The sequence below is a fragment of the Mobula birostris genome, chromosome 11 (genome assembly GCF_030028105.1).
Source record: "Mobula birostris isolate sMobBir1 chromosome 11, sMobBir1.hap1, whole genome shotgun sequence".
NCBI classification, from domain to species: Eukaryota; Metazoa; Chordata; class Chondrichthyes; order Myliobatiformes; family Myliobatidae; genus Mobula; species Mobula birostris.
This window is the reverse complement of record NC_092380.1, coordinates 22329054-22342076: the sequence shown is the minus strand read 5'-3', so window position 1 is coordinate 22342076 and position 13023 is coordinate 22329054. Positions and strand designations below refer to the sequence as shown.

The 13023-nt window shown below is 46.3% G+C and overlaps 1 protein-coding gene across 2 annotated transcripts in view; it reads left to right on the top strand.

Moving 5' to 3' along the window:
• LOC140204927 (protein kinase C and casein kinase substrate in neurons protein 3) overlaps positions 1 to 13023 on the top strand; it is a 79424-nt gene that overhangs the window by 31299 nt on the left and 35102 nt on the right. The window lies entirely within an intron of this gene.

Below are 13023 nucleotides of genomic sequence, written 5' to 3'. Positions count from 1 at the left end.
CTATGCTACCGTAGTGCCCGCAAGATTTCGACCAAGGTTCCCATCTGAGCTAGTCCAGTTTACCCGATGAGTCTCTGAAGTAGGTTGTGGAATATCGGTTGAACAGCATTTTGAACAGTGTGAGCAATTTTGGACCCTGTATCTAAGAGATGATGTTCTGGCATTGGAGAGGGTTCAGAGGAGATTTATGACAATGATCCCAGGAAAGAAAGGGTTAACATATGAGGAGCATTTAATGCTCTGGGCCTGTACTCGCTTGAGTTTAGAAGAATGAAATGGATTCTTATGAAACCTACTGGATATTGAAAGACCTAGATAGAGTGGAAGGTGGCGGGGTGGAGATGCGTCTCTACCAAAGGAGATGTAAGATACTCCTTCCCTCTGCTAGCCTGCAGGTTACCCTTGGGCAAGGGTCGTGTGAAGCCAAGGGAGCAGGTGGTGGATGGTCGTACGAGCAGCTGGTGCACATCACAAGTCATTGCGACGACTGATGACAGGCAGACCATCTCTGAAGAGTATTAACAATGGCTGGGTTCACCCATCTTGTAAAGACACTGCCCAGAAGAAGGCAATGGCAAACCACTTCTGTAGATTTGCCAAGAACAATCATGGTCATGGGACCATGGTCACCCACATCATACGACACAGCGCACTATGAATGAATGAGCTCGAGTGGACGTGGAGAAGTTGGTTCCTTTAGTGGGAGAGTCTAGGACCAGAGGGCACAGCCTCAGAATAGAAGGCTGTTCCTTTAGAATAGAGATGAGGAGGAATTTGTTTAGCCAGAGGGCGATGAATCAGGAATTTGCTGCCACACATGGTTGTGTCAAGTCATTGCTTATATTTAAAAGTGGAGATTGATAGGTTCTTAATTAGTAAGGGTGCCAAGGGTTATGGGAAGAAGGCAGAAGAATGGGGTTGAGGCTTATATAAATAGTCATGATGGATTGGTGGATCAGATTTGATGGGCCGATTGGACCTACTCAGCACTTGTGTCTTATAACCTCAGTCTCAGATGTCTGCTGGTGGGTGAAGGAGAGAGTTGACACACTCTCGTATCCTGACAGAAGTTGATACGATTGGGAGGAATAGATAAGAGCAGGCAGCCGGTATCTTTTTCCCAGGGATGAAATGTCCAATACTCAAGGACATACATTTAAAGTGAGAGGGGGTGAGTTCACAAGAGGTGTTGAGGACAAGGATTTTCACACAGACAGTGGTGGGTGCCTGGAATGCGCTGCCAGGGGTTGTGGTAGAGGCAAATATGATAGAGGTGTTTAAGAGGCTCAAAAATATGCAGTGAATGGAGGGATACGGGTGCAGAAGGGATTAGTTTAGTTAGACATTTATTTTGCAGTTTAGTTGGTTCATTGTGGTGATTCCCATGTTGTACTGCCCTCTGTTCTATATTCTATCCTACATGGGGCTCGGACTTTACACTTTTACTTTACTTTATTGTCACCAAAAAATTGATACTAGAGCGTACAATCATCACAGTGATATTTGATTCTGCGCTTCCCGCTCCCTGGAGTACAAATCGATAGTAAATATAATAAAAATTTTAATTATAAATCATAAATAGAAAATAGAAAAAGGAAAGTAAGGTAGTGCAAAAAAACTGAGAGGCAGGTCCGGATATTTGGAGGGTACGGCCCAGATCCTGAGGGACGATGATCTAGAAGTGTAAGCTCCACACCCTGTCGCGACCTCCACTCCCCCACCAGAGCAGGGACACAACCGGGCTGAATGGTAGCAGGAGGCAAGTGGGTCCACAGTTTCTGCAGTTCAGTCCGCGCTAGGTCAGAGCCAGGATGAGCTGGAGGCAGCTGAGGCACAGGTGGAGATTTGAGGGGGGGGGGTTGGGGGGCGAAAAGAGACAGCAAAGCTCTCACTATGGTTGAGCATATCTACAAGGAGCACTGTCACAGTAAAGCAGCATCCATGTTCAAGGACCCCCACCACCAAGGCCACTCCCTCTTCTCACTGCTGCCGTCAGGAAGGCCCTCACCACCATGTTGAGGAAGGGTTAATAACCTTCAACATCGCTGAACCAGTGTGCATAACTTCACCCACCTCAACACTGAACTGATTCCATAACCTACAGACTCTCAATCATGGAACTCCACAACTCATCTTCTCAGTATTTTGTTTATTTGCATGATTGTCTTCTTTTGCACATTGACTGATTATCATTTTCGTTCATTATATTCCGTGTCATATGATGTAGTGATCATGGTCTTTCCATGACCATGATTGTTCTTGGCAAATTTTTTTCTACAGAAGTGGTTTGCCGTTCCCACCTTTTGGGCAGTGTTTTTACAAGATGGGTGACCCCTAGCCATTATCAATACTCTTCAGAGGCCGTCTGCCTGGTGTCAGTGGTTGCATAAGCAGGAGTTGTGATGTGCACCAGTTGCTCACAGGACCATCCACCACCTGCTCCCGTGGCTTTATGTGACCCTGATCCGGGGGGCTAAGCAGGTGCTACACCTTATCCAAGGGTGACCTGCAGGCTAGCGGAGGGAAGGAGCACTTTACACCTTCTTTGGTAGAGACGAATCTTCACTCTACCTCCCAAAGTTGTTTATCTGTCTTTGTTTATGTATAGTTTTTCAAATTCTATTGCATTTCCTAATGCCTGGAAGAAAGTGAATCTCAAGATATCTATGTACTTTGGTAATAAATTTACTTTAAACTTTGAACTTTTAAAAGACGAGGAGACACAAGGGAAAAGCAAGTCCCCTAATGTGATGGGAGACAAAGTTACAAGAGGGGGAGGTGGTGATATTAGAACACAGAGCTCTACAGCAGAGGACCAGGCCATTCGGCCCTTAATGTTTGTGCTGAACGTGACACCAATCAAAACTGATCCCATCTGCTTGTAGCAACACCCACCAAAAGCCGGAAAAACACATCAGGACAGGCAGCGTCTACGGAGGGGAATAAACAGTCGATGTTCCCTCCATAGATGCGGTCTGACCTGCTGAGTTCTTCCAGCATTTTTGCATATGTTGCTCAAGATTTCCAGCATCTGCAGAACTCTCATGTTCCCATCTGTCTGTACATGGTCGACATTTCTCCTTTCCCAGCCTGTTCTAAATGCCTCTGCAATGTAGCTATCCTATCTGCTTCCAGCACTTCCTCTGGCAGCACATCCCAGGCACCTTACACTCCCCGTGTGTAAAAAAAAATCTTGGCATCTACCACTCTCTGTGTAAAAAAAGAAACTTGCTCATAAATATCTTACCGTAAACTTGTGACATCCAGTATTTGATGTTGGAGAAAAAAATCAATCTACCCTCTCCATTGCCTTTCATAACTTTTTGTGCTTCTATCAGGTCTCCTCTCAGCCTCCAATGCTCAAATTTGGAAAGCAGTCCAAATTTGTCCAACCTCTCCTTGTAGCTAGTGGGTAGGGATGGGGTTCAGGAAGTGTTAGAGTTAGAAAGCAGGTGAGGTCCCAGTCTTCCTCGTGGTGAGGTAGGTTTCACTATGAACACTACCTTAGTACTCTGCTCTACTTAATTCATTTTTAGTTCAGTTCAATTTGATTATTTAAATTTTAATTTAAAAAATATAAATTTTAGTACATGCATAACATTTTGATTTGTGTATAATTTTATAAACTTTTTTATATATAATGATTATTCAAAATCAGATCTTTTGTCACTGACGTGTTGTGAAATTTATTGTTTTGTGGCAGTACAGTGCAATACATAAATGTACTACAAATTAAAATAAGAAATATAAAACATATATTTCTATATGATTTTTGAACGGTAATGAACCTGTGAACAGGACTTCACTAGTCATCTTTTGTATTCTTTATTATTGTAATTTATAGTATTTTTAATGTATTGTAATGTAATGCTGTCACAAATGACAGATTGCACAATGTACGTCAGGGATAGTAACCTGATTCTGAGGTACATGCCGACTATCAACCACCTATTCTCCCCCACCCTCCCATCAACTCTCCTCAGGTATACTGCTCACCCACACAGTACAGGCAAGTTACAGTAACCTAGCAGCTCGCACATTTTTTGAGATGCTGGGAGCAAACTGGAGCACCCGGGGAGAGAAGGACATAGGGAGAGTGTGCATCTTTCACACAGGCAGAGGTCAGGATTGAACCCACGTCACTGGGGCTGGAGTAATTTTGCACTGTTCTCCTCACAAAGACCGACTAACACGTGGAAAGTCCAACAACTGAATAATGCATTTGTATAGCACCTTTGCCGAAGACAAAATGTTCCAAAACATCTCACATTTGAAAATTGGGTTTAATATCACTATCATACACCGTGAGATTTGTTGTTTTGCGGCAGTAATACATAAAAAATTACGATAATTTGCAAGAATAAGATAAATGAAGGTATAGAAGGAACGTTGAAGTTGACTAAACGTTTGATGAGGAGGGAGAGAGAATGAAAGGCAAAGAAAAACAGAAAATGAGTAATGAGTAATGAGAGAGAGAGAGGGGGAGAGAGATAGAAAGAAAGGGAGAGGGAGAGAGATGGAGCGAATTTAGACAGGGATAGACAGGGAGCCAGGCAGACAGAGTTGGTGAGTGGGGACTTGGCTGGTGTAAGCCACCTCTTCGATATAGGTCCAGTCACAAACAAGAAAATCTGCAGGTGCTGGAAATCCAAGTAACACACACAAAATGCTGGAAGAACTCAGCAGGCCAGGCAGCATCTATGGAAAAGAGTCCAGTCGATGTTTCGGGCCAAAACCCTTCATCAGGACTGGAGAAAAAAAAGATGAGAAGTCAGAGTAAGACATTGGGGGGAGGGGAGGAAGAAGTACAATGTTGTAGGTGATAGGTGAAACCAGGAGAGAGGGTGATGTGATGCCACGCTCAGGTTGGAGGAGCAACATCTTGTATTCTGTCCGGGTAGCCTCCAACTTGATGGCACGAACGATTTCTCGAACCTCTGGTAATTGTCCAGCCCCTTCACCATTCCCTTCTCTCACCTTATGTCCTTACCTGCCTATCACCTCCCTCTGGTGCTCCTCTCCCTTCCCTTTCCTCCATGGTCTTCTGTCCCCTCCCATCAGATTCCCCCTTCTCCAACCCTTTATCTCTTTCACTTAATCAACTTCCCAGCCCTTTACTTCACCCCTCCCCCTCTCTGGGTTTCACCTATCACCTACCACCCTGTACTTCCTCCTCCCCTCCCCCTCACCACCTTATTCTGACTTCTCATCTTTTTTCTCCACTCCCGATGAGGGGTCTCAGCTCAAAACATCAACAATTTACTCTTTTCCATAGATGCTGCCCGGCCTGCCGAGCTCCTCCAAGGTTTTGTGTGTGTTTCTTCGACTGGGGTGATTGACAGAAGAATCAAAGAGGATTTGAAGGGTCCAGAAGAGAAAGTGGTGCAGGGTTACAGAGAGCTAGCATGGGCTTGTTGGGCTGAATGATCCCTTTCCCTCTCTCTTTCACTCTCTGTGTTGCCGCAAGTAAGTGGAGGGGGATGGCAGAAGGCAAAGCTTACCGTCTTGGCTTTGAAGGTTTGACCACCATGTGAGGACTGGTTAAGACTGGAATGATTCTGGGTCAGCTTTGGAGGAGCAGTGGATACGGGAGGTCTGAGGGAGGGCCAGAGGACAAGACAAAAGAACAAAAAATAGAAGCAGAATGTCAACCAACCAGGTGCTATGAAGACTAGGGAAAGAGACTAATACTTTTGTACTTATCTCATTATCTCCTAAAACAGCCCCTGTACAAGGATTAAAAAAGATTTTATTTTGTTGGCAATGCAAGCAGCTGTAATTTGAAACCTTGCTTTGTCTGATTTGGCTCGGGAGATGTTACTGTGGCCACAGGCATCTGCTTTTAATCAGCGCCACTCTCCAAGTACAGTAACTGGGTCCTCTTGGATGTAGCAGAGCCTAATTGAAACCACATTCAGTGGGGCGGGCCAGTAGCTTGGTGGTTGGGTTCCAAGCCAGTTGCAGGCTTGGGGAGGGGTTGAAGGGGACAGACAGCTGACTCCACACGTGTCCACGTCACAATCAACTTCATTCATTGGACCTGGGGCAATGGGAGCACTGTGGTTAGGTCATTGGCGAGGAGATGTACAGACTTGGACCCAAGTTCACATCTCACCATGGGATCCAAGGAACTCGGATAAGCCGCAGATTGGTGGAAACCTGGAGCCACAGGGATAGGATAGAGCAGTGGCCTAACCTCGGGTCCATGGTCCCCTCGGTTAATGGCAAGGATCCATGGCATGGAAAAAAGACTGGGAACCCCTAGGAGAGTGGAATTTGGGCCAAACACTGAGAAATGGGTCAAGCTCAGATGGGCACCTTGATCAACATGAATTATTTGGGCTGAAGGGCCTGATTCTGTGCTGTATTACATTTGGAACACAAAACACTACTACATAGTACAGGCTCTTTGGCCCACAATGTTTTTGCCAACCCTTTTAGCCTACTGTAAGATCGATCTTGGATCCCTCGGTTAATGGTAAGCCTCCATGGCATAAAAAAAGATGGGAACTCCTGATCTAACCCTTTCATCCCACATTGCCCCTCATTTTTCTATCATCTAAGAGTCTCTTAAATGTCCCTAATGTATCTGCCTCTACCACCACCCCTGGCTGTGTTCCACCACTCTGTAAAGAAAAAATTGGCTCTGACATCCTCCCAATACTTCATTCTAATCTCCTTAAAACACCGTCCCCTCGTATTAGCCATTTCTGCCCTGGGTAAAAGAGTCTGGCTATCCACGCAATCAATGCCTCTTTTCATCTTGTTCACCTCTATCAAATCACCTCTCATCATCCTTCGATTTAAAGAGAAAGCTCGGTCTGCCTATCTTCATAAGACATGCTCTCCAATCCAGGCAGCATCCTGGTAAATCTGCTCTGCACCTCCTAAAGCTTCCACATCCTTCCTATAATGAGGTGACCATAACTGAACACAATATTCCAAGTGTGACCTAACCAGAGTTCTATAGAGTTACAACATTACCTCCTAGCTCTTGAACTCAATCTCTCGATGGGTGAGGACCAAAATACCATACGCCTTATTAACCAACCTACCGACTTGCGTGGCAACTTTGAGAGGTCTATGGATATGGACCCCACAATCCCTCTGTTCCTCCACACTGTTAAAAATCTGGCCATTAACCCTGTATTCTACCTTCAAGTTTGACCTTCTGAAGTGAATCACTTCACACTTTGATGCTTGTTGGATTATTCCATAACTCTATGATACAAGAGTGCAAGGCACGCTCAACTCAGCAGTGTTGGTCTGTGTGTGTGTGTGTGTGTGTGTGTGTGTGAGAGAGAGAGAGAGAGACACTCACTCACTCACACTTGGACAGCATAGACTCTGGGACTGGGGAAGAGTCTCTCAGAACAGACTCTGGTGCCGGCCAGTTTTGTGAGAGTCCTCCTCCAGTGTCGGGGCCCTGAAAACACCGGGTTTGAAGAGAACACATGAGGCTGGCCCCTTGCTCTCCTGAAATGGTTGCTCTGGCAAAACGCCAAGGGTTCTGAGATGCAAACATGAAACTCAATTCCAGTAACTGGCTGCGTCCTCCCAAAATACGGCCAGCACTCAGAGCGAGGCAATGACACAGTCCACCCAGGATAAATTTAGGAGCCTGTAATACCCCCTATTCCTCTCAGGAATAGCTGCTCCTGATAACAAGAGCCAACGTGCACAGTTCATCTATCTGTTTCCAACCAGAACTTCCAAGTGGCTGACACGTGATGTCACAGGGTGTGGCTTTCTGAAACAGCTGCTGTGTTACATTAACTATGACTTGGCTGCCTATTTGTGATCTGTGTGTTTTCATTTATCTATCCTCAAACGGCTGGTGGCTCAGAATGATTTATTTTTAAGGGCTATTTTTTTAAAACTCCTCCCCAAGTTATGTCTCTAATTTTAGCCCCTTTGTGGATACAAACCGGTCTATTCAGAGTTCAGTATTCAGATTCTTTTATTTATCGTAGATGCCTTGAAACACGGTGAAACGCGTTGATGTGTTATGGATATGGTGCAAGTGGTGCCAACATAACTAACACACATGCACACACACACACACACACACACACACACACACACACACACACACACACCAGCAGAACAACACAGAGCACGACAAGCAACAAAACAACAACAGCAAAACAAGCCCCCCCACCCCCTGATCACCCGCACACATGGACAGTTCTCCAACCTCAGGACAGGCCTCTGGGCCTCCAGTCTTCAGGCTTCAGCCATCAGACTTCAGCCTCCAGACTCTGATTGACCTTCGGACTTTGATCTTTGATGTTGACCCCTGGACTAGCCGCTGATGGGAGCCCAAACTCTAGGCCTCGAACTCTGGGCTTGAAATCATGCCACATGCTCGCATGGACATCTGATCTTGGCCCCGTCAGGTTTTGAAGTCCAGACTTCTGATTGACCTTTGGGCTTTGATCTTTGGTGTTGACCCCTGGACTAGCCGACGATGGGACCGTATACTCTACGCCTCGAACTCCTGGCTCAAAATTGCGCCGCCTGCTCGCACGGACATCTGATTCCGGGCCACACTGACCTGGGACAGCCCAACTTTATCTTCTAAACCTTTCCTGTCTCTGTATCTTTTAAATATTGTTAATATATCTGTCTGAACCACTTCCTCTGGCAGCTTGTTCCACACATACATTATCCTTTATGTAAAAAAAACGAAGTTGCCCCTCAAGTTTCTATTAAATCTCTCCCCTCTCACCTTAAACCTATGGCTTTTAGTTCTTTATTCCCAACCCTGGGGAACAAAACTGAGTACATTCACCCTCATGATTTTATAACACCCCTATAAGATCACCTCTCAGTCTCCTATACTCGAAGGAATAAAGTCCTAGTCTGTCCAATATAACTCAGTCCCCCGAGTCCTGGCGGTGTCCTTGTAGGTCTTTTACGCACTCTTTCCAGTTTAAATAACATCTTTCCTGTAGCAGGGCAACCAAGACTGAACACAGTACTTCAAGTGTAGCCTCGCCAGCAGTCTGTACCACTACATGACCTGACGATGTCTTGCGAAGGAGCGATGTATTACCAAAAGAACTCTTTCATAGACCACACTTGGAGTATTGTGTTCAGTTCTGGTCACTTCATTCTAGGAAGGATGTGGAAGCTTTAGAGAGAGTGCAGGGGAGATTTATCAGGACGCTGTCTGGATTGGAGATCATGTCTTGTGAGGACAGGTTGAGTGAGTTGGGGCTTTTCTTTCTGGAGTGAAAGAAGCTGAGAGGTAACTTGATAGAAGTGTACAAGATGATAAAAGGCATAGATAGAGTGGACAGACAGGATGGCAATGGGTAATGCAAGAAGGGATAATTTTAAGGTTACTGAAGAAAAGTAATGGGGATGTCAGAGGTAAGTTTTTTATACAGAGAGCAGAATAGAGCATGGGACACCCTGCCAGGGGTGGTGGTAGAGGGGCTCTCAGATTGGCACACAGATAATAGAATAATGGAGGGCTATGTAGGAGGGAATGGTTAGATTGTTCTTAGAGAAGGTTTAAAGTTAACCTTCTCCTGTACTGTGCTGTAGTGTTCTATATTGTATGTTCTAGAAGTTACAGGGTGGGGCAGAGTGGGGAGTGTAGGATTGGTGATTCAATCTCTGTGCTCTTCCCCCTTTCCCTGGCCCCCTCGCCCACACCATGTCCCCTGCTGCCTCTGCACACCAGTCCAGCTGGCCATTGAACCTGCACGCTGTGCAATGGTAATGCTCCAGCTGATGTTGAATATCCAAGCTCGTTGCCAGAGATGAACAACTCAACGTCTCTGTTTAAGTAAGCATTTCCAGGTTCTCACTACTCTGTTGATCTATAATTAACCATCAAAAGGCACACCAGCTAACGCCTTTATTGCCTCCATAAACCTCTGATCAAGTCGCCTCAAAGTTTATGTTGCTTTTGGATAAATAGACCACCCTGTCTGCTACCTAGTCATGAGCGGCCGTGATCTATTTAACAGTACCTCTGGCACCTAATAAAGTGGCCACTGAGTGTACATTTGTGATCCTCGGCTGTTGTAGCCCATCCACCTCGACATGTTGTGCGTTCAGAGGTACTCTTCTGCACACCACTGTTGTAACGTGTGGTTGTTTGAGTTACTGTCACCTTGACCCAGTCTGGCCATTCTCCTCTGACCTCTCTCATTAACAAAGTGCTTTCACCCACAGAACTGCCACTAACAGGATTTTTTTTTAGTTTTTTTTTTGCACCATTCTCTAAACTTCAGAGACTGAGTTGGCTGATTAAATATCTGCATTAATGAGCAAGTGTACAGGCGTACCTAATAAAGTGGCCACTGAGTGTAGTCATAGCACTACAGCACAGAAGCAGGCTCTTTGGCCCATCTAGTTTGTGCCAAACTATTAATCTGCCTAGTGCTATCAACCCACACCTAGATCATAGCCCTCCATACTCCTGCCATCCACGTACTTGTCCAACCTTCTCTTAAATGTTACAATTGAACTCACATCCAACATTTCCACTGGCAGCTCGTTCCACACACTTACCACCCTCTGAGTGAAGAAGCTCTCCTTCAGGTTCCTCTTAAATATTTCAGCTTTCACCCTTAACCTATGACCTCTAGTTCTAGTCTCACCCAACCTCAGTGGGAAAAGCCTGCTTGCATTTACTCTATCTATACCCCTCATAATGTTGTACACCTCTATCAAATCTCCCCTCATTCCCCTACGCTCCAGGGAATTAAAGTCCTAACCTGTTCAACCTTTCCCTAAAACTCACGTTCTCGAGTCCTGGCGGCATGGGAGCGTAGTGGTTAGCACGATGCTTTACAGTACCAGCAGCCCAGGTTCAATTCCCACCACTGGAAGGAGTTTGTACATTCTGTCCGTGACCGAATGGGTTTGCTCCCACAGTCCAAAGATGTACTGGTTGGGAGGTTAATTGGTCATTGTACGTTGTCTCGTTAAATTGGGGGATTGCTGGGCGGCACACACGAAGGGCCAGAGGGACCTTTTCCATGATGTCTCTCAATAAATAAATTTTCTCTGTACTCTTTCAATCTTAGGTGACCAGAACTGTGCATGATACTCCAAATTTGGCCTCACCAATGTCATAACATCCCAACTCCTGTACTCAATACTTTGATTTATGAAAAGCCAGTGTGTTTGTTTGTTATCATGGGCAGGATATAAAATACCATGAAAGTTAGCTTTTTGCAGCAGCAGGGGTATCTTACAAGATGAGGACAAATACAAGTTAACAGAATCAAAACGCACGAAAATCTGCAGGTGCTGGAGATCCAAAGCAACGCCAGAGGGACTCATCAGGTCAGGCAACATCTATGGAAAAGAGTAAACAGTTGATGTTTTGGCCCAAAACGTCGACTGTACTCTTTTCCATAGATGCTGCCCGGCCTGCCGAGTTCCTCCAGCATTTTGTGTCTGTTGCATAAACTAACAGACTTGAATAAACATAAATTCAGCATAAATTGTGTGCAAAATAGCAAGACTGAGAACGAGAAACCACTGTTGTTCAAGGTAGCATTAGGGTGGTCAAGGTAGCATTTGGCTGGTCCAAGAACGTGATGGGAGTGGAGGAAGAAGCTGTTGTTAAAGTGTTGAGTCTTCAGGTCCTGTGCCTCCTGGTTGGTAGCAGCAATGAGAAGAGGGCATGGCCTGAGTGGTGGGGGATGTGTCCTGAGGCATTGCCTCTTGTAGGTGTACTCATTAATGGGGAGAGTTGGAACTGGCACCGCTGTCTACAGCCCCCTGCGTTCTTGTGCATTGCAGGCTGCAATGCAACCAGGCAGAATGGTTGTATTTAGTTCATTCCCAGAACTGTCCACACTTCAGGGTGAGACTGACAGAGACAGAGGTCTCCAAGGGGAAATTTCACTCTGCCGTAGGGCAAGAACTGGAACCAATTATTCATGTGGTGAGAATTGGGAATCCTCTGAAACACACCCATATTAAATTGCTAGGACATGTTTAGCTCACGCAGGCTGTGCCAGGGGTGTGTGATCTGATTTCCACACACGCTCACAGGCCAGCTGCTAGAACACTCGCTTCTGATGTGGCTGTAACTGGCAAGAGCTCATCCCTTGCCGCCCTTGAGAAGGTGACGGGGTCACCCAGGGGGAGGGGGTTGATATACAGCGGGGTGGTTGATAGAACAGAGGGGTTGATATAATGAGAGGGGAGTTCAGTTAACAGGAGAATTGATATAACGGGTATAGATATAACGAGGGTCGGGGGTGATATAATGAGAAGGATTGATGTAACTGGGTAATGGGAGTGGAGGGTTGATAGAACAGGGAGGTCAATATAATGGGGACAGGCGGGGGATTGTTATAACAAGGGGAATGTTGATATAATGAGGCGGTTGTTGATATAACAGTGGGGGTAGGGGTTGATATAACTTGGTAACAAGGTGGAGGGTTGGTATAACAGGGAGGGTCGATATGACGGGTGGAGAGTTGCTATTCCTGTGGTGGGGGGTGTTGGTGTTATGGGGGCCACGCGGGGCCATATGAAAGAATTGGTAGTGCTGCCTGGCAGCGGGGAGGGGTTCCCAGATCCAAGAAGAGGCCAAGCTGGGATCCTGAAGGAAACCCAGAGGCTGTGTCTCAGTCTGCCATCGGTCCTGGAGCCAGGGAGTGGCCATTGTGGCCTTGCAGTCAACACGACGCTGCGGAGTCATTCCAGCGCCTCTGGGAAGCTGCCCACTGCATGCTGGCTCTGGCGGTTGGAATCGGAATCAGGTTTATCATCACAGATAGATGTCATGAAATTTATTATACAGTATTGTGACCTGTCCCACATGTGCCAGCCCCTCCCCTCCCCTCCCGTCCTGGCATGCACCAGCCCCGCCCACTCTGGCTTCACCCCAAACCAACCCACATCCCATATGCTGCAGCCCCAACCCCACCCCCTCTGCCTGCAGTTCTTGCCCCCTCCCGTGGTCCTGAGCCCATATATCTCACTCTCTCACTCTCACAGTCAGTGCTCACTGGGCAGAACAGAGGGGGGGGGGCAGGGCTG